Source organism: Haemaphysalis longicornis, unplaced genomic scaffold, assembly GCF_048455015.1.
Source record: "Haemaphysalis longicornis isolate Haplotype H1 unplaced genomic scaffold, Haemaphysalis longicornis Haplotype H1 scaffold_8, whole genome shotgun sequence".
In the NCBI taxonomy this organism is placed as follows: Eukaryota; Metazoa; Arthropoda; class Arachnida; order Ixodida; family Ixodidae; genus Haemaphysalis; species Haemaphysalis longicornis.
Window position 1 is genome coordinate 74,521,581 of NW_027526445.1, and position 24,219 is coordinate 74,545,799.

General features: G+C 46.8%; 1 protein-coding gene and 1 long non-coding RNA gene across 3 annotated transcripts in view; one reads left to right on the forward strand and one right to left on the reverse strand.

Annotated features, from left to right (window-relative positions):
- The window catches only part of Trmt61 (tRNA methyltransferase 61), a 150,705-nt gene that overhangs the window by 58,067 nt on the left and 68,419 nt on the right, over positions 1-24,219 (forward strand). The gene's annotated exons all lie outside the window — the stretch shown is intronic.
- On the reverse strand, positions 17,403-24,061 carry LOC144148982 (uncharacterized). Its single transcript, XR_013318134.1, has 3 exons — positions 23,666-24,061; positions 21,862-22,131; positions 17,403-18,981 (listed from the first exon to the last, which is right to left on the reverse strand). It is a non-coding gene; the product is annotated as an uncharacterized LOC144148982 (long non-coding RNA).

Consider the following 24,219-nt stretch of genomic DNA (forward strand, 5'->3'; position numbering starts at 1 on the left):
TCGGTTTAAAAAACTGGCTCAACATTATGAGGCGGAGCATCAGCTTGAACTCGAGTGCCCTCGGCACCGGGTGCCTCGACCGAATGCAGGAGAACAGATTCTCCAAGGCATCCTGCGTCAGCCTGCACAGCAGCACGAACTTAAACTTGTGCACACTCAGAAGCTGGTGCTGAATTTGGAGAGCACTTGTTGTACTAATGAGTACACCTGCTTGTACGGGCTTGAACTGGTCCCTTCGGTTGCTCTTTATGGAGACATGAGCAAAAATCTCCATAAACTCCCTGAGGAACGCCACTGCCTCATCATGAGCGTCCGGCTTAAACATGTTCATAGCGGTGCCGATGTACCGCGACGTCATCAGGGTGAACCACCGGTACACCCGTTCAACAAACCACGCTGTGGTTAGGGCCTCCTCCTCCATCCGCCCAAGACTCACTAGTACGCGTATAGCAGCGCCAGCACTATGGTTGAGGACAGCAACCGCAGATGCCACGTTCATTTTGGCAAAATGGTCCTGGTCCAGGTAGGCCGGCTTGAGGTGGGGGGCCAACTTGAGGTCGCGTTCGGCATCAATATCCGCCAGCTTTCTGATGTGCTTGACTGACACCTGCGAGATGCACAGAACATATTTGAAAATGGTTTAGCTTAAACTGCACTAAAATCCCCCAGCTCAAACACTAACACACTATCCCTACGTTGATAATCATTCTAGCGATCGTTGCTGTGCTCATTCTTGCGTTCGATCACCTCTTTTGAAATCACCTTGGATGACAATCCGTAGCACAATTTTTCACCACACTATCATCCTCTCTTGCACGTTTACCTTGCTTTTTGCGCCGGCCTTGATTCTGGACGGCAGCGAAGGGCGGTCCCTGCCGCGGCATGTGTGGTGCTAGCCGTTTTGTGCCCCGTACAGGCATGCACGACCGGCAAGTGTGCGGAGCGCTTCCGCGCGCATAAAACGCTTCATGCTTTCAGCTTGCTTGATTTCTTCTTAAAATCTTATTCAGCTAAGCTGTCGTCACAGCCAACAACGTTGATCGGGAAAACAAAAGCCTAGAGCGCTGTGGTCCCACAAATTTCCTAATTCCCTTATAATAATGGATCAGGAACTTGGGGTACCTCCGTATTTGTTTGAGCCCGTCGCTTCGCGAACAAAGCACAGAGCACCCGACGACACGGCCTGCCCCGCGACTACTCGTGAAGGCAATGTAGTAGCCACGGGCGCTCGGGTAGGAAATCTCCATGGTATCTAGGAGCCGCTTTAGGGAATCACGCAGTAGCATTACGGTTAAAAATCGACGCAGAAGCAACTCTAGACAATGATGATTAATAAAGTGCAGGTTACACGCCTGCTTAATTTGGAACTTCGCCCACAAAACTGGGACACAGCGAAGCGGCGGCGCACGTCGCTGGCCGTCTTCCGAATATGACGCTACTTCCGGTCGCTGCCGCTGTTTCTCGCTCTTCCGGCGATGCGGCAGGGAGCGGTGGGTCAACTTAAACGACGAATACCGCTGTCCCCAAGCTAAAAATGACGAAGAAAACTTTACAGGCATAAACTGACCAATGTAATAATTGTAAAAAGTAGAGCTTTGCCCGGTTTTAAAAGCATGATGGGGCTAATTAGTAATGATGGGGCTAATTAGTAATTAGCCGATGATGGGGCTAATTAGTAATGAATCAGTGGCACCTGTTTCATTTCAGGTTGGGACGATGCAGCATTGAAGCTTTTACCTCAGACCTCATCACATGCTTGAACCTTTAACAGAGTGCTTAAAATTTCCACTAATTACGCTAGCTGGCATACTTTACGGACAAGACGAGCACGGCTAGGTGCCCAGCCTTAACGTGGACTAGTTTGGTTGTTTTGAGGTGAACACACGTACATGGAATGCCACGTGCAAGGTACACCTTCAACTGATGTCTAATGATCAAACGTGTACCGTGATAACATACTAAAGCTTGTTCGGCACCACAATTTGAATATTTCAAAAACAGCGCAGAGACGAAGGTGTATGGAGTGACAAACTAGGGCGCTATGATTTGTCAATTGTCTCTGGGCTATTTTTGAAGCAGTCAAAGTGTGTATTGTGCTCTTGTTCTGCTTATAATTTCTGCTTCGTCTACATAAAAAAATGAAACAATTAAAATCTTCGGTTGAATCTTTGTCGTTGCCATGCCTAATTTCATCCTGTACATACCTCGTGACTGCTTCCACCCATACTGCTTGCAAAATTGCTTAGCTTCATTGGGAGCTCAGGTGAAGGACGGTCATGCATTCAACGCCCGAGAACACTGTCACCAGAGCACATCACCGTCTCTTATACTCCTCAAGAAGCGCACAGCAGGCCTAGGTGGCATGTAAAACCACCGCCTCATCTCACACGCCAGAGCCACATAAAATATCGTCGCAGCCTTGGGTGGAGACGTTTTCCTAACTCAAGCTGCAGCGGTTTGAAGCAACGCAAGACATAAGAAACTCCCCGCACAGGGATGATGCTGAGATAGCATGAAGCAAGCCGCGTTATCCATGGCGCTGTACGTGCCTGCCCAACCGTACAAATGGAGTTGGCGCCATTTGTGTGTGTGGTGAACTTGAAACTGGCCCACACATACCTACATCTTATGAAGCTATGTTCACTTCCACACACACATATGCTTACCTGTCTCAATTGGCTGAGCTTCGCCATCCAATGGAGGAGGTCATACTCCATGTGCTTCACCTGGGAATGGGCGAACGGCAACAGAGGCAGCAGGTGCATCGGCGGCATCCAGTGTGTCTGAGATGCCAAAAAAATAAAAACCATACATGTCATCGAGATAATGCATGGTACAATGCTCAGCAGTGCATCAGCTAAGTGACATACCGTGGGCTTGTTCACTGCCTGGCCTCCTCGGAACCTTCCCCTTAGCCCGTTTCTGCTGGTTGTTGGAGGCTTCGATCGTTGGCACAGCATTCCACTTGAGGAGCTTTCGGCCATCAGCCCTGCCCGTTTCAAATTGGCTGTCTTCAAAGTGGTCCTAACAAACAATTCAATACAATAAGCAAACAAGAAAAGTTTTATCAAATGCAGAACATTGTGTGAATGCTTTCTCGCTTGAACGTCTCTCTGTCAACTTCACATGAAATTGAAACTGCTAAATTGCGCCCCACAATACGTCTAACGGCCTTATTCGGCAGCATCATGTCGAAATTCCGAGTTTACAAGCCACACAACAGATCGCAAGCAGTATACCCGCAATTAGTGATCAAGGCATTTTAGAACATGCCAGAATGCTAATGCTCAGTGGCATTATAAATGTAGGCTGCGAAAATATTTTGAAAATTTTAGTGTACGCATAACTTAGTGCACACAGAATGCTTTTGTTTTGTTCTTATTTTTTCTGAGAGTTTCGTGTTATACTACAGAATGCACAACCTCGTAGAATTTATCTAAAGTGAACAGGCCAAGCTTTATACCAGAACTGGCAACAGAATGGGGTGAAGGCGTTTGTGACATTAATAACACATCTGTGGGGCCTACTTGGTGCCGCATAAATGAGTGGGAGAGCGCCTAAACATTAAAAAACGAATGAGGACGAAAGAACATGGCGAAACAACGCGCGATTTGTAAAGTTTAAGCGCTTTCACTCGTGACAGTTCGCGGTGTACATCAAACCAAAACTTCCAAAATCTTCTGGAAAGTTCCGCACTAATTCCCGTGACCCCTCCGTGAACGTTAAACTGCCGAATTAAAATTTATCCAACCATTTCGGATTCTCGTAATGGCAGTCGCCCAACGGGATGGAACGTCCCACGACATGCAAACGTCCGGGGCGGGGACGAAATAACTTAAACGGATGGCGGTATTTATTTTGGCAGGCGCCTCGTAGGCGTTGTGAACCCCCCCGTACCCTGAGACATATATGTTAATTCCCTGCGAGGCCACATGCGCGCATTTCACCTTCAATTTCCACGTATGTGAATTCTATGCCTCTATGAACTCTAAGACAGGCGTCGTCATATGCGTGCCGGATTGTGAAATTGCCGTACTCGCTCGCTGGCGCGCGGCCCAAACTCTCTCACCGTTTCCTTCCCTTGCATACTATTTTCTCCCCCCTGCACTTTGTAAATTCTCATCTGTTTAACTACGCCTCCTGCGTCCACATCTCTTGCCTACTTTTATTCCAGCACAACTCCGCCAGCACCCGGCCGACGCGTACGTTGTCGGGCCGCGTTGGCGAGCGAACGAGTACAGCAATTTCACGACGCATATCGCGGCCCGAAGACCGCGGTCGGACGTTCGCGGCGGCGGCGGCCGGTCTCGCGAGCTCATTAGCTGCGAAGCGCTCGGCACGGAATTCTCACAACGCCTACGAGGCGCCAGCTTTTATTAACTATCGCGAATTCACTTCAAACAATCTCACCTCACAAATCCTGGAGTACGGGGTGGGCACGAATTCATCGCGGCTGACGAGTTGCAGCCACACGCGTAGCCGCTCGCCGTCCTTTTTCCCCAGCGGGCAGCGCATGAAGCGTTTTCCATCTTCCTGGGAGTTGTAACAGCTGAGTATGCAGCAAAACGGCATCTCCGGACACACTTCTGCAGCTAAAATGCTGCGAAGCGTGCCAAGCGCGGGATGGTTTGGTCGGTTTGGTTCACGTTCGGAACGTCGGTCGCGCGCAGCCACAGGGCGAACAGCTAGGACTACCACAGTTGAGACTGAAAACGCACAAGCAACAAAATGGCAGCGCCCATGAACCGTCGCAGTGTAAACAAATGTCACGTGTCGCGAACTGACCAATCATCTTGGCGGCGGCACAGAACAATGGGAGAAAAGAGTGCCGATACTCTAAAACCGTATATAGTGACACTAGCCTAGCCCTTGCGGACTATAAAACTGTGCGCCACCGCACGTCAAAAGTATGCGGGTATTTCGTATTTCCTGCGCTTTTCACTGGATGGCGGCACATGTCCTAGCTGGAGCTGTCGGCTGGGTCTAGTGTTTGAGACCAGGATAGCTCAGAATATTTTGCGCGCTCGTTTTCGCAAGAAAAGAAATTTAAGGAAAACAGCGGTTATCATTATGGACTTCCATACGAATGAAGCGTCGTTTCTGTTTTAAAAACAAAACCTGAACTAGATTCGACAGGTGCGATCACTGAGTTGCGACACAAAAAAAGGAAAACAAAAGAAGTTATTCAGCGTTTTCTGTCCCTTTAAGGTATACGGAGGCGTTGAAGCGGGCTAATTGAAGCCCCGATACATGTTTTGTATATCCTACAAGTGCCTGTAAAGAGTTTCGGAACTCTGTCCTTATGTAGTCCCAGAAAAAAGTGCAAGCCGTATACCTTGGCTTTCCTTATGGGCGGTGCGGTATTGGCGTTCCCTTTCCCCAGGTTCTCCGTATCCTCCAGCTCGGTCGTCGGTTTTTTCATTTGGGGGTGAAATTTCCCTAACCATTAGCTAGCGCCATTTCAACAGCGCTTTTCCCGTTGCCACTGGGTTAGAGCCCTTCTGCCCCCCTCTTTCTGTCTCTCACTCTAATCGCACCCAGACCGCAGAGGCCACTTCTACAGAGCACCCACCCTCGCTCACCGCGCCAGTGTAAACGCAGCTGGAGGCAAAAAAAAAAAAAAAAAAAGAACTTTTTTGTTTCTTCCTCGGTGTTTTTTTTTTGTTTTTGTTTCTTTTGTTTTTTCCTTTTGTTTCTTCCTCGCCTTTTCATTAGCCCGTAATTCAGGATCTTGCTGCAAAAATCGTAGCCCCGCAAACAGCGCCACCCCCACCCTGCCCTTTCGCAATCCTTAAAACAAAAATGATGAAGAGAGGAGAAGCGTTTCCGGATCTGCCCGGAAACCGCGTTCGAGCCGGGCCAATATTGCGCGGCTCGTTGGTTCTCCCAGATAACGACCGCAAAGTGACCGCTGCCTCGCTCCGAGAACCACAGCGCCGATACAGTAGGAACAAAAAAAGGCAACGGGCTAGCCGATTAGAAGTGCAAAACCACCCATGGGAAAAAAAAGCGAGGGCGGTTTGGAAGAACAGGGAGAAAGCCCGGGTATACATAAGGTGGGGTTCATGGTAGTGCCCTTGTTGCACGGCGTCAGTCGGTGGCCGAAAGTGGGCTTCGAAGCGCCGCGGGAGCCTAGCTGCGCCGTATCCGTAAGTGCGCTAATTGCAACCGCCAACTGACCGCCTGTTACAGTTTTTGACCCTTGCTCCTCGCACGTAACCGCCCGTTTCCCCCGCCGCCTTCCTGGTAGGTTTTCTTTTTGTTCTTTTTGTCGTTTGTGGTCTCCGGGAGTAAGGCGGGTGGGTTGCGTTGCGGTGGTAATAACTATGAGGAGGTCAGGGACTGGTCAAGGCCGCCAGCCAGCTTGCATGCGTGTTGATTTGTTGTAAAGAAAGAAAAGAAAAGATGCTCAAAATGAAGAAAAAGCATTGCGTGTAGGATTTTTATTTAACGTTTTTGTTTTTGCCCTGTTCAGTAGCTCCTGCCAAGATAGTTGATTCTGTTTTTTTTTTCTGCGTGTCTGTGGGTAGCTACTCCACAAGCGAGTACAGCACAAACGGAAGAAAACAAAAATGAAAAGAAAGACGTTGAAATAACTGATCGCTTAGGTACCCTCGTTCACCGCGATCGACGCGTGTACTCGTCCGCGGTAAAGATCCGCCCCGGCACATCCCGTTGCGCGTTTTCTTGAAAGGATAAACACCACCTTTCTAAGTAAAAGCCTGTCGCTCCTCAAAACCGCCCTCAACGCGCACCGTTTAATTTTCCACCCTGGCTGCTGCCGTTTTCTCGCATGGCTTTTTTTCTTTTGTTCTTCGATCACCGGCCTTGTTTTGTTGTTGCAGATTCTTTCTTCTCTAAATCGACTACCGCGTACACAGTAAACGTCTGTTCTGTGTTTTGTTTCTTGCGCTGTCTGTTCTGCTAGAATTCTTTTTTTTTTCCCCTTTGAAGGGCACCATTGCTGCTTCATTCGTATATAGGAGAGCCTCAGTTCGTTTCAACTCTTTGTAAGCGGGGTCGTCTCCCTTTTGTCTTCCCTCGTTCGTAATTGCTAACTCGCTCACTTACACGCTCGCCCCCTCTCTCGCGGCAACTGGCGCTACATTTGGCACGCGCGAGAATGCGCGCCGAACCAAATGCGCCCGGACGTCTCGCATGTTCGGCTCACCCGGAATGGTGCAGTTCCGGGTTCGGGTTGGGGTTACCCGCGCTGCGTCCGGAGTGCATGCTCTCGCTTCTCGCTTGTCGATGGTGCAGGATTTATGTCTCCTCCGCTTAAAGGGGGAAACGGAAAAAAAGAACCGGATAACGAGGCAGCGCGGGCGAATATTTATTGGCATACACGCTCTTCGTTACGTTGTTGCTGAACATTCCCAAAAGCGCGCAGAGTTTGGCTGCTTCTCGCTCTGTAATTTGCTCGTGTTGCTTTTGCTAACTCTAAAGAACGGCCTGCTATAGGTAATTCATTTCAGTGCGTTCACCATATTGCCGCTGCCAGTCGTGAGGATATTTATAGTACTGTAAGGGAGCCCAACTGCCAGGGTAGCTTGTAAGGGCCTAGCGGAAGTAGCTGGTGTTTTTTGTGTGAAAACAAACATTTTAGAATGGTAGCTAGGCAATGTGGCGGGGCGGAATTCTGCTTCTCTCGTGCTCGAATTGGTAGAGTGTCGCACGCGTTATGGGTTGACCCTCCTTAAAGGTCGTTAACGTGGCAGTTACAGGGGCTCAAATGAGTGTACCGGCAGATCTGGAGCGCAAGAACTATGCCAGGGAGGTCAGCTACTACACCAATTTAAAAATGCTCCGAAATGACGAGTGCTGGCTAACAGATCTGTGGACAAAGTTTTGGCAAATCCTAGTGAAGTAATGCAGAGGCTTTTTTTCTTTTGTGCTTACACAGGCAGGGCCTGACAAGCTTTGCTCGCTGCATAAAGTGTAAATTACACTTGCATCGTTGATTTCTGTTTACGTTGACATCATTTGCATCTGCGTGAAATACCTTTTCGTGGGGTCTCTTCACCGGTCAATGCTTTGCCTTGGTGGCATGTTTTACACTTGGACACTTCTCTGCCGAGCTTCGGCGTCGCGTGGAAAAGTCAGCGTGACGCGTGCGTGATGACAGGCACAGCGGCTGCTGCATATGCCGATAGAGAGCGCAACTGCTGCACGGGCTTCTCGAACGTTGAGAAGCTCTGAGCTTCTCGAATGTTTGAAGTTCGAGAAGCTCGGAGAAAAATATGTTTTGAGAGGAGGTCGAGAGCAATGGATGAACGTAGATGGACAACTACAGTTTTTAAGTACCTATACATGCAAGCGTGGACACATAGTGACCAAGGAAAACTAGCAGGCCATGAAATATGGAAAGAACAGTGGAGAATCAAAGACAGCTATGGCAACGAAAAAAGAGACAAGGCAGATAGAAACGAACAAATAGAACGAAATAAAAAATGGAAGCTAAAACGCGTTAGAGATGTACAGGGCAGAGAAATTGGACACCAGAAAGGAAAATTTCTACAATACTTTTAAGGGCAGTGCTTTGCTTTTTGAGGTTAGAGCAGGTTGCTTGAGAACTAAGCGCTTTGTGGGGAAGTACACATTAAATGATGGGGTATGCGTGGTCTGCACAAAAGAAATGAGAAACTATGCGGCACAGTGATGGAGTGCGAGGGTACCATTCAAATCTACATGGGCGAAATGTTCGGATTCCAGAAGCCCTAGGATTTAAGGGTAGAACAGAGGGAGTTAACTTCAAGGCTGTCGAGGCGACGAAAAGAAGATTAGAATGCTGGTGGACAAAAAGCAGTGAGGGGAATATTGCCTAGGACAGCTACCACCTGCAACAGAAAAAAAAAAAAAAAGTATTTTGTGCTTTCCGTCAGAGCAGCGCTAGCTTTAAACGAAGGGTATAAAACATATGTGTATTTTTTTTTCTTGGTAAGATTAGACGTCATCACCCGGTTTCAAAGGGAATACCACTAGCAATCAATCAATCAATCAATCCTGCACGGAGGACAGTGTGGAGAGGAGGTTAGCCTACGTGTTGCGAAGCTGCGGCTCGCATGGCGTCTTCTCATCGTATTTGTGAAGCGTGTCGCCTTTATCATCTCCCGTTAGTTTCGAGAATGAGGTGCCTGCACTACTTCGACCGATATCGGTGCTCAGGGTCATGCTCGTCGTCGCTCTCGTTGAGCCGAACAGCAGCGTAAACGACGCCGAGCACAGCGCGGGCCGTTGACCCTGAAGTGGGTTTTAAATGAAAAACTAAAAAATGTTAGAACAGGAGAACCATCGCCCGCTCGATCGCTCCCACTCACATTCGGCTGCGTAAAACGACCGTAATTTTTCTTTGTTGCCCCTTCTTTAATTGCCTTCCTTTTGTTATGGTTTATTTTTTTCCTCCAGGCTGTTCGTTTCGTTTCTTGCCGGTTTTTGTTGTTGTGACTGCCTCTGCTGCCGACGCCTGCCCTATGGTATTTTTCTGGCGTCGCAGTGTACGCATAGAAGGAGGTATTTCGTGGAACGTCGAAGTTTTTATTCCTTAGCATTAGTTTCACGCCACGAGATTTGCAAACGGCGTTGGTCTCCGTTAATGTTGTAGGCGTTGCTATATAGCAACGCTAAACTAACGTTAACCATATGGTTAACGTTAGTTTAGCTTATTCAGGAAACCTCAGCCTTCGAAGCGCGTGCGTGAATAATTGTTAAGAGCAGTTGTCACCCCGCCTGCCGACAGGTGGCGACAGGGTGATCGTGGAACGGCTACCACGTGTTACGAACAAAACGCAGTTTATACTTGGGCTTTCCCAAAATAAAAGCGGCAGAATTGGGATGACGTAATATTTGAAGTATTAGAACTCTTGATGGTGGCACGCCACTATCCCCATACGGAGGCGATGCCGAAAACAGTCAGTCAGTCAGTGGCCCCCCGCTAAGGCTCAGTAGACAGTTCCAGTTTTACGCACGTAAGCGGAGGCTACACGCACGTAGAACTCACGGGTGACCAGTGCGCATGCTCAGAACGCAAAGGGCCTACGTGAGTCTTATTGACGTACGGCACATTCGAATTTTTTCGTTGCGGTGCTCACGTTGCTTACGTACGTAGAAGTTGACCAACATGGATGCGCCCTGCCCTCCCGCTTCGCAGCGAAAAGAGCTTCGTCGCTAATCCCTCGTGGCGGTGTCGTGTTCTAAGCTGTACATTTCGCGTTCAGTTTCCCCTGTCTTACCCTCAAAGTTTAAATCGATCAACAGCTTTTTTTTTTTCCCCGATGGGAGGGCGATTTTGCAGCTGGTAAGCCTGGCGAAGTAGCGTTTGTCGTCGTCATAGCAACGCTCCCTCGAGATCAAGAGTTCCTACCGAAGTGTCTGGGTCGGTTCGTAGATGGCGCTAGGCATCCAGGCACCCTACTCGCGGCGTGCGTCGTGTACGCATGCGTGTGGGCTACGCATACTTCTCACGTTTGCGTACGTGAACTCTGTACGCACGTGAAACTAAAACTGTCTAGTGGCTAAGGTCTAGTGGTTGCTGAGTCCAAGGACATTCCGGGTTCGATTCCCGGCCGCCGCGGCCGCTTCTCTAATGGAGGCTTTCGGAAAAGCAAAAACGGCCCCCGCGTGTTTGAGATTTCGGCGCACGTTAAATATCCCAGGTGGTCAAAATTAATACGGAACCCTTCTCCACTACGGCGCGCCTCATCGCCTGAGTAGCGTCGGCGCGTTAAACCACATAATCAAACCAATCAGTCAGTCGGTCAGTGAAAGACCAACCGGTACAGGAGCGATGCAGGGACAAATTGTAACTCAGGAAGGTTTAACTATCGGGCTGTGTGAGCTCGTTCGCATTGGATCCATTTCGGAAAGCGCTACAAGAGGCGTAGTGGTTCTCTGTTTTTTTCTCCCACCTGCCCCCCTCCCCTCCCCGCGCAATGCCGACTGTGACACTTTAATTGGCAGGTTCTGTTCCGCAAGGGAACGGGGAAGGCCGCCGCAACTGTACACACCCCCTCACGCATTTCGTTGTTTAGCAGCTCCCGAGCACTACTGCAAGGCTGCCGTACGCGTGCGAGTGCGCAGCGGGCGCCGTTTGTTATGGGACCGATTTCGGGAAAGCGGTTTGACCGCTCGGGCGCCCCCCCGTAGAGCGTTTAGCGGGAATGACATTTCGCGCACGCGCTGTGTGTGTATGGGCCTTCTCGTTTGTTGTTTCTTTCGAACGCAGGCGCGGCGCCCCGCTGCCTCGTTGTGCGCTCAAAGTGTGGGAATCTGCGATTGCGGGGCGAGAAGGGACTGTAAAGGGTGCGGTCGCTTGTCGGGGCTCAGCTCCTTCCCTGCGTATCCGCTCTGATTGGGCGGAAACAAAGTGTTAGTGCACGTTTCTGCGCACAGCGGCCGCCGCGGGTGCTGCTACCTGCACCGTTTCACTCTCATTTCTGGTTCGGTTCTTTTGTTTTTTGGGTTGCTTGTTGTTGCTCTGTCTCTATTTTGCGTAATCGGTTGTTGTGTTTTCTACATAAACGTGTCTACGCCGATCTGGTCCACAGTGCTATTCTCGATGCCGAGGGCGTTAGGGTGTGGGTGTCTGCCTCTATGCGTGGATCAACTCGACGCGCAATTTTGCTGTCCACGGCTGCTGGCGAAACAGGGCGCCACGAGATTGACCCTGGTGTGCCACAAGGAGGAGTACTGAGCCCTGCCCTGTTTAATATTACGCTCACTGAGCGGCCTCGCGGACGAAATTCCTGTAGTCGTCAGAGTCACTGTATACGCTGGCGAAACTTGCATCTGGACTTCTGGAATAGCTCGGGAACAGTGGGGAGAGCGTGTACTGCAAACTGCAGCAGCAACGTATTGGAACTTGCGCCGTTAAAGTGCGAGTGTCTCTAGCAAATTGCGCTTTTTTTCACCCGAAAGTTAATGCTGAAATATCCATCACTGTTGGTGGCACTTTATTACCGTACGTTCCGCACTATTTATTTTTAAGGGTCACTGTGTGCGCGGCTCTCACAGATGAGGGACATCACTGCGCTGAGCAGTAAACTTGCAATCTATGAGCACGTTCGTTTCATGGCGGGCATGCGGTGAGGTCGACTGTGAGCGCTCTTTTAATACAACACTCGTTTATTTTTATTCCTGAGCGTTACTTTGTGGTCGCGTAACTTTGTGCTGGGCTTCAGACTTCGCTCACGGGCTTTAGGGCGTGTAGACTCTTTGGGGCTGGCCCCGATTTCTTGGGGTCGATTGTGCCGCCGCGGTATCAACGCCGATTTCTGGCAAAACCCTTTCACTGATACTTGTGTGGCCATTGTGGACGCATAGACGAAATCGGGAGCGAATTGCTGCAGCAACTTTAGCGTCATTTGTTTCCATTTGTACCTAAATGGATTTGCAACGGAGGGAGGGAGAGTAAATATTTAATTCTGAAAATTGGGTGAGGGTAAAGGATGGTGTTAAAGAAGACGATGCTCTCTTCTATCGGGCTAGTAGAGAGCATATACTTCAGGGGGGGCTCACCGGATCACGTTCCTATGGGAGTTATACTTCATGACCCACGGACTTAAAAATCATCGTGTATTAATACAAAAAGGTTTTACAAATTCATGACAATGTTCCTTACGGCCTAGTTTGCTAGCTTCTTTTAGAAATATAGCGGATCTTTGCTGAAATAAAAAAAATAAACAAGAAATGCATTTTAGTTGGTCTAGTTTTCATTAGATGGCGCTAGCGGTCTACCATGAGAAATTTTTTTTTTGTTTCAGTGCAGAAGTTACATGTTCCTAAAATATGGAAACTAGGCCGTTGTGCACGTTTCCATCTATTTGTAAAGCTTTTCGTATTGGTGCACGATGGTATTTTAAGTGCGTTGGTCATGAAGCAGACAGTCCCATAGGAATGTGAGCCCCCTTAAAGTGAATTTTAGGACAACATGCAACTGTTCAGTTTTAAAGAACAAGCCTTTGGTAACTCAGCAGCTTCGTTTTAGCCGTGAAATACGTTTTTTAACATAAAAAACCTACGAGATATTAAAAAAAAATCAAAATTTTGCGCTGCAGTGACGTATAACAGGCAGGCGTGATATCATATTGGCTAGCCCTAAAACATTTTTATCAGTGTTTTAACAGCACGTTAACATTCAAGTGATACGATCAGACCAAACTAGAGACCCCACTACAATCGCGCAAACAAGATTCGGTGACGTCATTGAAAGTGGCTTGAAAACGGCAAGGAAGTCGCCCCTGCCTTGATTTCTAGATTGTTTGTTTGAAGTTTGCGATGAAATTGGTGTAAGTATGATCTAAATGTAAGGAGCGGCAACTTGCACAGTTGGGACATGCTTGTGTGCGAAATTCTACTCTAGAATCTTTGCACCTAATGCATGTCGATTTTCAACCGATAGAGAGCCCTGTCTTGGCGCAAACTGGGAATCCCGATCTAGCCGTTATGAAACGTAACTTTCATCGGACCGAGGTTAAAAAAGAGTCTACGAGTAAACGGTATTCCTAGTATTGGTGTTCGAATGAATCGACTGTTGAAATCGATCTTCATGCGAAGTTAGAGTTCTAACGGGAGTGTTGCTTAAGAACACGGGGAAACAGCTCTAAAGATATGCTGCTGGCGCTATATGCTTCGCTACGAAGAGAGCGGCATTTCACCTCCGAATGCTTCGGAAGAAGCTAACATTTCGGGCATGTTTTTTTTTTGTTTTGTCTTGATGTCGAGCAAGAACATCTTGTTCATTTGGGGATCATTTAAACGTCGTTGACCGCATGAAATGCCCACTTTTATACGGACTAGCGAGCACATTGTAGTCGCTTGTCTTGTCTTTACACTGCTGCACGTTGAGTCCGTCCGGCGATAAGGTACTCGAGGGGCCCTACATACCACTACGAAGCAGCAGCAATGCAGAGACCTAAAAGTAGGTAAAGAAACGAAGAAAATATATGCACGACTCCTCCCTTCTTTGGCCATGACGGCTTGTGAAGCTGTAATAAACCGGCTATTCTGTTTATACAGGAACATGGCTGCTGCCCGACCATACGGGCACGGATTGTTCTTTTCGTGTCCGCGGAATTACTGGCATCGCTCATCGGAGAGAGCGATTCCAGTTATTCCCGGGCACCACTACTGCACCCTTGCCGCTAGCACGTTCCACGCATACAGTCCTCGCTGCACGCAACTTGCTGGGGACGTGCGCGTGGGTCGCGTGTAATTTGGGTTGCGACTCCGCAGGGTGTGCCTGTGGCTGCTGCCCTTTTCGCGCTCGTTGTTGTCGGGCCCTCGAAGCTTGCTCGGTAACTCAGACCCGAGTGGCGATGAATTGCATCGACCCCTGGCGTGACCCCGCCCTCGGCGGCACCGCGGCGGGGTCAACTGGTTTGGCTCCGCCGCGATTAGAACGTCTTTTCCTGCGCGCGCGCGCACTGTTTTGTTAGTTCCGGGTCGCCCCCGTGGCACATCGCGAGGGGCCCTGAACTTGTACCGAACAAATCCGCGAATGTGACCCGTGTTGCCTTGTGTTTGTAACGCCGCGCGCGTCTCTTCGGCGGAGTGGTTTGTTCCGTGCGGTTAGGGGGTGCGTAGAGATGCCGCACGTGACACGTTGTGATGGAAGGTTGCTATATATGCGTGAGACGTTGTTTCTAACGCGAGAGCGTCACAAGGCTCATTGGAAGATTTTTCGTTCGTACTTCGCGTCCTCTGCTGCGAGCCGTAGCCGGGCTTACCGTACGTCCGCGGAAACGCGACATCTGCGCCAACCGAAGACGAGGACGAAGCACTGGAGAAGGGTTCGGTCGCATGCAGCTGGAATCGGGCTTAAAAAGACCACAAAGGGAAAAAAAGAAAAAAAAGGGTGATATCCACTAACGCGAAACGTGGGGAGTGGCGAAGTATGCAGTGTATAAGGGTATTTGAAGATTGTAACTCTCTTTTTTGCCACATGGTGCGCGCTAAGTACGCGACGTCCGAATTACGAGGATGGAGGAGAAGTGAAATGCGAAACGGAACACTGCAAATTTTAAACTTAAAGTGAGTACGGAGCGAAATAGAAGCAAACAAGCAAGCGCGAACGAAAGAAGAGCGTGCCGGTGGTTTCTTTTATAGTTCGCTCGTAGACTGTACTCGTTTTCCAACGCGTTGGAAAACGAGTGTCTCGGTGCTTTGGTACGGTGACCACGTGAGTATACGACGACGAACGACGGCGTCCCTGCCGCAGTATACGACGTCCCTGCCAGTCCCTGCCGCAGGCTCGGTACTAAAACAATAGATGTCGCCACGCAGCCGAGCGCCGGCCCCCAACGATGCTCAGTGAAAAAGCGCCTTGAAAGGCTGCAAACAATTATTTTTCTCACACCAGTCCGAATCCCGGCATTCAGTACACCCTGTGACGAGGGCGCACACTAAAAATTTTTACGCCCAAAAGGGTGCTTCAGCTTGTCGCCGCAGGAGCACCCTAAAAACTGAATATTTTACGCCCTTTAGGGTGCTTGGATTTTGTCGCCGCAGGAGCACCCTCTGTGAAGCACCCCAGAAGACAGGTGCCTTATAACACCCTTTTCCGCCTAAAAGTATCCTAGGGTGCTACTTAGCACCCCAATCTGTAGGAGCATCTTCTGCAAAAGCACCCACCTAAAGGGGTACAAAACGGGTGCATCATCCTCGGTTCACAGGTGCAGCAGGTGTGAGACCACATATTGCACAATATCACACACGATTATGGTATGAAACATTCGTGCTTTCCAAGCTCGGTTCTGTGAGACATTCCATTGAAGCTCAACATCAGCTGATAATTTCCTTGAACTTGTGTCACCGATTGTTAAAACATCAATGTAAAAAGTCAGGAGCCACATCTCAGTACAGTTATAACTTTAGAGGTAGTTGATTACCCAAAACTTCGTAAAAAACCAATTATATGTTCACTTTGCCGAAATGCAGTACACATCCTTCGAGATTCACTGCAGAGCCTAACCATGCTGTGCAGTGAAAGCAATTAGGTGTGCAACACTTCAACCACACAAAACTTCCTTGAACCTTAAAACCCTTGGCTTCTTAGTATTGCATCAAACTTCCAATCAAGGTAGCTACCTGCAATGTTTAGTGCCTTATTCTTGAGCTGAGCAGGAAGGTTCAATATCAAGGAAGACCAAATGCAAAATGTATAGTTTCCTCCGTAATGCGGCTCATAATCTACTTATAAAAGTTGGGTACCCAAGCCATTTATTTTCGTTTGCATTATTCTTTTTGCTTTACGGAAAAATATTCATATGGTACAGCACTTGCAAGGTTTGGTGGTATTTGGAGTTTTATAAACATACCTTTAGACTAAATGACCCCACATAGCAATAACAAGAACTGCAAACATCACAGAACAATGCATACAAGTTCCCTGGTGAAGCCCATGGTTGAAATGTAATGCCATTGTTCAGAAAACATTATTTTATCATGAGGCTAGCTTGTACATGGTGCCTTGCATTATGTCCCTGCCGGTGGATGTGGGGTCATTTGTCACTGTTGCAAATGAAAAGCCAACAGCCAGGGCCCATTAGTTTTGGCTAGTATTACGAGGTGCCTCACGGTAAGCATTCTACGTCGATAGACTTTTTTAGAGTTGACTAGAACTGAAATCAGCAAAAGATTCTCTACAAAACATTCATTCTATCCGCAGCTTTAGGGTTTGCTAATTTCCATAGTTGGGTTTCTTCTGCCTTTCTTAACATTTTTCTTTTGATAAGAAGGTGCACAACCAAAAGCAAAAAGCTTTTCTGTAAACCTTTGGTAGCTATATAATTGTTACAAAATATTTTACTCTAAATATGGCAGCTTAAACTGAGAATATTTGCATTTAAAAACATTAAAATAAGTTTATATTGATCATAAATTTTTAGCTGTTTTTACGCAAAACTGTACATGGGATATGAAGTGCACCACAAGGAGGGCTTTGGATTAGCTTTAGCAAATTTGGGACATTTAAGGTGCACTGAAATCTCTACACATGCGCTTTTTCGCTTTCTGTATCCACCAGGAAAATGGCTGCCAATTTAGACAGCGATTCTAAATAGTAGTTGACGTGCATTTTAAAATAATCACAAACATTATAGCCACAAAATTAATTTTTACAAGTTGTAGACATTGCCCGTTACACCAGACATTGGACTACACTGTCAAGAGCTTTGACATCTACAATGACGTCTACAAAGCAGGCTTATACTGGTAGAATGTTTCATACCATAATTACTGTGTGTTCAGAGCTCACGTGTGAAGTATGGATACTGCTGCTTCAGCAAGAACCGAGGATGAGCACCCTTCCTGGTTCTGAAAAAAAATAACAGAGGAAATGCCTTAAGCAGGATTCTGAAACGGGGTTGAATGAAACAAGAATGAACAAGAAATTCTTTCAAAACATGTAAAGCAATGCAAACAAATATTTATTTCAACTTATTTCTACAAAAGACCACCTCATGAAGACTGGTGGTGGGGTATTGGCTCAAAAAAAAAGCAGAGAGCACTTATACAAATGCTACAGGGAGCCTTCGCAGCCAACAATTGTTTGAACACACCTAAACTAATCACTGTTCAACAAACTCATAAAAAATGTTTGAGTGCATAAAAAACCAGTGGTAAACACAGGAAACAGTTAAAACAGAATGACGGCACAAGTTTGTCCCGTCGTTCTCTTCTGTGTCCTGGGTTTTCCTATGGTTTTTCATCCATTCAAACATGTACCAGCTAGCCCAGTCCAACGCCTTGGTATCATAAAAATATGGACAGTCAATCCTTACACAAAGTTGAAAAAAAAAAGAAAGTATAAAGTAGGTGACAAAATTAAAACGACAGCACATTGGTTGGCTTTTAATTTTAAATGATAATATAAAAAATAATGGCATGAATGAAAGTGAGCAGCACGCGAAGTACCTTGTTGCTAGCCCGACATTCCACTTTGAAGCAAAATGTCCGCTTTCAACACTACATAGGCTAAACATGCAATGAGGCATTCCTTTAGGCACACAAAATATACCATAATTGTTAAAAAAGCTACGAATTAGTTGAAAAAACCTGACCACGACAAATTGGAATTAGTGACTAGATACAGTTTCAGAAATACACAGCGACATCATATAAAAATATATGGTTCCCATACAAAGATTGATCATAACAAAAATTCAGGACATTTATCAGACTGGCATCAATGTGCAAAGCAGCTTAATGAAGGAAGACGGTCTTCACTAAAAACATGTTAATATTGGGAGCTCATGTGCTTCCCTGCAAGTTGGGTGTGTAAACCCACTGACATCTTAACTAACCCGCCTGAATCATCACTTGATAGACATTGAGGAATTTTACGAATTGGTTTATTGTAGCCAGCTGTCTAGTTTATTTCCCTATTTTTCTTGGCATTTCGTGTCTAATTCTAAATTTGGTGACTAGATAGCTTTTACTATGGTCATGCACTGGTGACAACGAATATTTGATTTTACTTTAAAAAAATTTCAGTTTTGTTTTATTGCTCACCAGCCAACGATCTGAAATATCAGAGGCGCTTAAAACGTATGTTGGCATTTCCTTCCTGCAGTGTAGTACAACTAATCATGACTCTTACCATAATTTGTTCACAAATCGTAATATGTGGAAAGTATTCAGCTTAATGAAAATGTCATTTCAGAAGCATGCACAATCAACAAGGCCTCAATGACTCTCATGACGTGGTCCACTTGTTTCTGTCACAAATAACCTGAGTGCAGACACATTCCACCGAAGACGAAGGTAACATGCCCTCTTGGGTGATGAATATTTAAAAAGCCTTACGAGTAAATTTGCTGCTGAGCACGTGAAATTGTGGCATTAAAACAAAAGATCCCTCTGCGGCATCTTTCACTTGGAGGAGCGCTTGACCACAAACTTTGAGAAGCTGGAAAATGCTCCATGAACCGCTCCAGCCAGCAGAAACGATGCAGGACACAAGTTGGTAGGCGGACCGTTGGCATCCTGCGATTGTGAAGATATTTCTGTTTAGTAGATGCTCTTCTTTTTGTACCACTGTTTATTTCACCTTTAACAAGCAGCTGAACTCCTTAACGTTCGCATAATAAAATGCTGCAATGCGGAACAGTTAGCAGGGTTACCTCAATTTTGCTTTTCTACGAATTAACACAATGTAGGTAATCTGCACACATTTACAATCAAACTACAATTTTCACCTACTTCACTGCTAACATCAGCATTTGACTGCTCAAGCACAAATACAGGTTAGACATGTGAGCAATCTGCTAAACGTATCCCCACAAACTGAACAATCAAGCATCAGAAATCGGCAAGGAAGGAGGTGTCACGTTTAAATGGCACTTTTTTTGTTCAAAACATAAGCAACACCTGGAAGCTTGAAGCGTGAGAGGGGGTCTTTCACGCTGACAATGTCAGAACATAGCTTGCTAGTGGGCACCTGCACGATGTGCACAATGTGTTTCTTGAAAATGCGTGCGAAAGTTTGATTGATGTGTAGGACGAGAATTGCAGCACGTTTTGACACAGGCCTTGTGGACGCTTCTGCCTGCTGATGTCAATGTGGATTCTTGCTAGTCGCCCTCTTCGCTTCTTTCTGAATATAATGCTTTAGGCATTATATTCAGGACAACGACTGCATCAAAACGTGCAGCAATTACCTACGTCCCACACATCGGTGAAACTCTCGCACACATTTTCAAGACACGCAGTGCATACATTGTGCATGTGCCCACTAGCAAGCTGCGTTCTGACATTGTCAGCGTGAGAGACCCCCTCTCACGCTCCAAGCTTCCGGGTATTGTTTATTAGATTCCATGCGCTGAATGCAAATCAGTGTACATTGGCGAAACGGGCAATCTGCACAGAAGATTAATGCAGCACTGGAACGAAGTGAACAAGGGCCATGCAAAAACAAGTCCACTGGCAGAGCACCGTGAGAGGACGGGACACGTGGTCGACTGGAACAAGACAAAATTACTGACAACTGAGTGCAATCTATCTTCTCGATTACTGCTCGAGTCCCTCATTGTTCAGACGACGCCCAACATTATCAACATAATGGATGGCAATCTGCACCATATCTATGCAAACTCATTGCGCCGCGTAATGCCCAATATATAGCTTCGTTTTCCACGACACATGCTCACCGTGAACAAGCAACAAACCGTTAAATGGCTTTCTTGACTTGGTCAGTGACCTACGTTTCATCACTGCAATAATGCTTTTACCTGCCTACACGGCATTCCGTCAAACACTGGACTACACCACATGAGCCATTGGCGTTCTTAACCTGCACCAGAGTATATAACATTTCACTACTGCTATGAGATAGACCCATAAACGCACTTCAATATGGCCTTTATATTTAGCTCTTGGAAACATTATGTATAATTTTACCTTTAAATTGCACCTGCTACAGCAGCTGGTACTATACCAAAAACATGAAAAAAAAAACGGTGGTTTAACACGCCAAAGCTACACTTGGGATATGGGGAGCACTGTAGGGGAAGGCTTCGCATTAATTTTGACCATCTGGGTATTTTTGTGCGCATCGAAATCTCCAAACACGGGCGTCTTTACGTGTTGCCTCCATCTGAAAAGCGGCTACACCAAGCGGTATCTAACCGACATTCGCCTCCACAGCACACCACCCTAGCCACGGCAGTGGGTTAAACATATGAAATAAAGCGAGTTTTGGAGTGCAAATGAAAATATTAATCACATGTCTTATTTTCCCAATCGATGTACCTTTTGAAATCCACCATGCAATCCCCCCTCCCCTACCGGCCTACCAAAACACCTTTGTCTCAAGAGGTAATCAGGCTGTTGTTAATGAAGTAAGTATTTACAATCCGAGACTTGCCACCGTTAAAGTCATGCACTTTGTTTTAGAGATAAGCGACATTAGCCATTTGCAGCACCAGGAGTTAATTGTGTTAAGATCAGATTGAAAGCATTGACGGTAGTAGTTGAAAGAAATTGTGTGATAAATTACAACATCATCTGCAAATAGACCTACATGGGAGGATATGCAACATGGAAGATAGACCAAGCAACCTGCCTGGGGGGACAACAAAGTGGCACGAGCAAAAGAAGTATATAGTTATTCGAAGTAAACTGCATTTGAGAAGAATGAAAATCTTTTGCTCAAGTGAGGACATTAGGGTGAAGTTTGAGAAGTTGTGGTGTGCAATGCGATTGAATGCTTTAGAAAAATCGAGAAAAACTACCGCAGTTTGTAAGCCTGTGTCAATGGATCAATGTAGATCGTGAACAAATCCTGAAAGTTGTGTTTCTCAAGTAACCCTTGTGAAAACCGTGGTGATACTCGAATGTGATATTGTGATTTTATAAATAATTAGCGACCTGAGAGTGGATGAAATGTTTCCTGACCTTGCATATGGTGCTTGTTAGGGAAATTTAATGGTGAAGTACCGTCTCCTGATTTAAAGACTGGTGCTACCTCGACTATCTTCCAACCATTGAGATTAGTGCCTGTCATGAGAGACTGCGAAAAAAGCGCTGTCAGAATTCTACAGACTGCGGGATGTACTTTTCGGTATAGTATGATTATTACCAGTATGATCTGAAGTAGACCAGTTTGTATTGCAAGTTTAAAACCATATCGAAAGATCCTAAATGTTTTCTTGGCTTGATTACATACGAATACTTGCTTCAAAGTCAGTTCAATTTCTCTTCTTGCCCTTTAGTCGTCAGCCCCAGATTCTCTTCAATATCTCTGCTAAGCAATGACACGCTCCATACGCACAGCACTGCTTCATGAAAATGTTTCAAATAATCAGAGGCCACAGCACTGCTAACAGGTATACATCATGGCAAGTTCCACAACATGCAATAACTAACCTGAAAGTACATAATCGGTGGGTGCACCGATATGGCAGCAGTGCCTGGACCGATGTGTCGAGCAAATGCGCTGACTTCTGCACGGGTGGTCCAAGCGGCCAGATGATGGATGAATGACCATTCCTGGCGGCAAAGCGTACGGAGCACCAACGAAAGGCCAGGCAGTACTTGGGTACAGCAGGTGCAGTGTCGGTTGGCCAAGGGAGGCCCTGGCAAAGCCTTTGAAACTGGACTGGAAGGCAGCTGACCCAGGACAGCCAGCAGCAGCACCTGCAGGTGCATAATCTGTGAGTGTGCTGACACTTGTTGAAATACAAGAAGAGCACACACAAAGCACGAATGCTTACATCAAGTAGATTTTTAATCGTTTAAAGACAGTAACCTCCAAGGCACTAATAAGAACATTCCCGGAACACCCCAAGTGAAATTTAGGTCACAGTAAGAATGTATTTATCAGACCCGCAGGTACTGTGAGTGGGGTATGCATGATATATGCAAAGCTAGCTACTGAGCTAATTTGCATGGAACGCATGCTAGCAGCTCATCTGTATCCCTTGCTTTCAATCGGAACTGGTGTGTGATAGTTGAGGCTCCTCCATTTCAATGTCTGACTTGTATCTGCACGTTCAATTCTCCAATATAAATCGAGTTGAGTGAGTGCCTACAGCTTTCTTGTTAGTCTCTGTATGGCCTGCGGTTTTGCGAAAATGAGAACTTGCGAATTGGCTCAATTTTCTGCACTAATTTAAACAATACATATGCCTCTGATATCAAGCCCCAGACTTCCCGAGAGCTACTCTGACAGAATCGGCAGGCGCCTCGTAGGCGTTGTAAAATTTCCCCCACTACCCCGAGACTATGCTAACTCCCTGCGAGGCCACATGCGCGCATTTCACCTTCAATTTGCACGTATGTGAATTCTATACCTCTATGAACTCTCAGACGGGCGTCGTCATATTCGTGCCGGACTCGTGAAGCTCGGCAACGTAAATTACCGCACTCGCTCGCTGGCGCGCGGCCCGAACTCTCTCACCGTTTCCGGCCCTTGCATACTATTTTCTCCACCTTGCACTTTGTAAATTCTCATGTTTAACTACACCTCGTGCGCCCTCATCTCTTGCCTGCTTTTCTTCCAGCACAACTCCGTCAGCACCCGGTCGACGCGTACGCTCTCGGGGCGCGTTGGCGAGCGAGTACGGCAATTTCGCTGTTGTCGAGCTTCACGAGAACAGCACACATATCGCGGCCCGAAGACCGCGAGGCGTACGGTCGCCGGTCTCGCGAGCGCAATAGCTGCGAAGCGCACTGCACGGAATTCGTGTGGGGGGGGGGGGGGGGGAGATTTCACAACACCTACGAGACGCCAGCCATGGAATCACGTGTACGCGTTTTCACATGCACTTCCAGGGAACCTCCTGTTCATGTTATTTCTTGGTATACCGCGGGTATTCACGAGGGAGGACTAATCACAGCGTTGTGCCACTCACGCGAAATTGCGACTGCGATCTGCAACCGCAAAGGCACTGTTTGAGAGACACATAAACAAACGCCCCGGTGTTAAAGAGCCTTGCGTGATGTGAAATTATTAGCAGCCGTGTACCATAGCGCGAGCATCGTAGCCAAGGTCTAGCTTCAGCGTAAATTGATGCTGACTTCTGCGGAAACGGTGGACTGGGCGCCAAACAAGTATACTAACTCACGTAGGCTCTCAGAGCAAACGAGATGGGGGTCTAGCGAATTACTGACCCATAAACACCAGAACTCGTTCCAACCAAATACAGAATAATAAAAAATGCGTACTTACCCGAGCAAAAACGATGTTTCCAACGTACAATTCTCTTTCACTGTCGTCTTCATCTCGCGGACACACGAACACGCTTTGTTCTGATGCAATGTCATCCACTTTTGACGCGCAGTATTTTATCCGGCGATGATCGTTCTTCCGGGGTCCCCATGTTCAACACACGCGTAGGTTGGAAGGGTAGACATCACCCATAAAGCTTCTATAACTATGATTTAAGCTTGAAATAGATAAAACAGATTAAATCACGCCACCAACCACTCGGCACAAAACGCCATGAAAAAACACACACAAAAGTGAGAGATAGTTGCCAGACTTCAAATGCAGCACCTCTATGTTTGACGAAAATTGTGTTACTACTGTAATGTTGGTAATTATCTTTCTGCTTTCAAAGTCTGAAATGTGTTTATAACCTAAATTTAAGGTTTTTAAACACAAAAAGTAAACACACATAAAGTAATTGACATATATACTGATATTGTAAAGAGGTTTGACGTTTGTTTTGGTTTTGTTTTCACGGCGGGCTTCTCAAGAGAGAACGTGCGAGAAAACGAGCT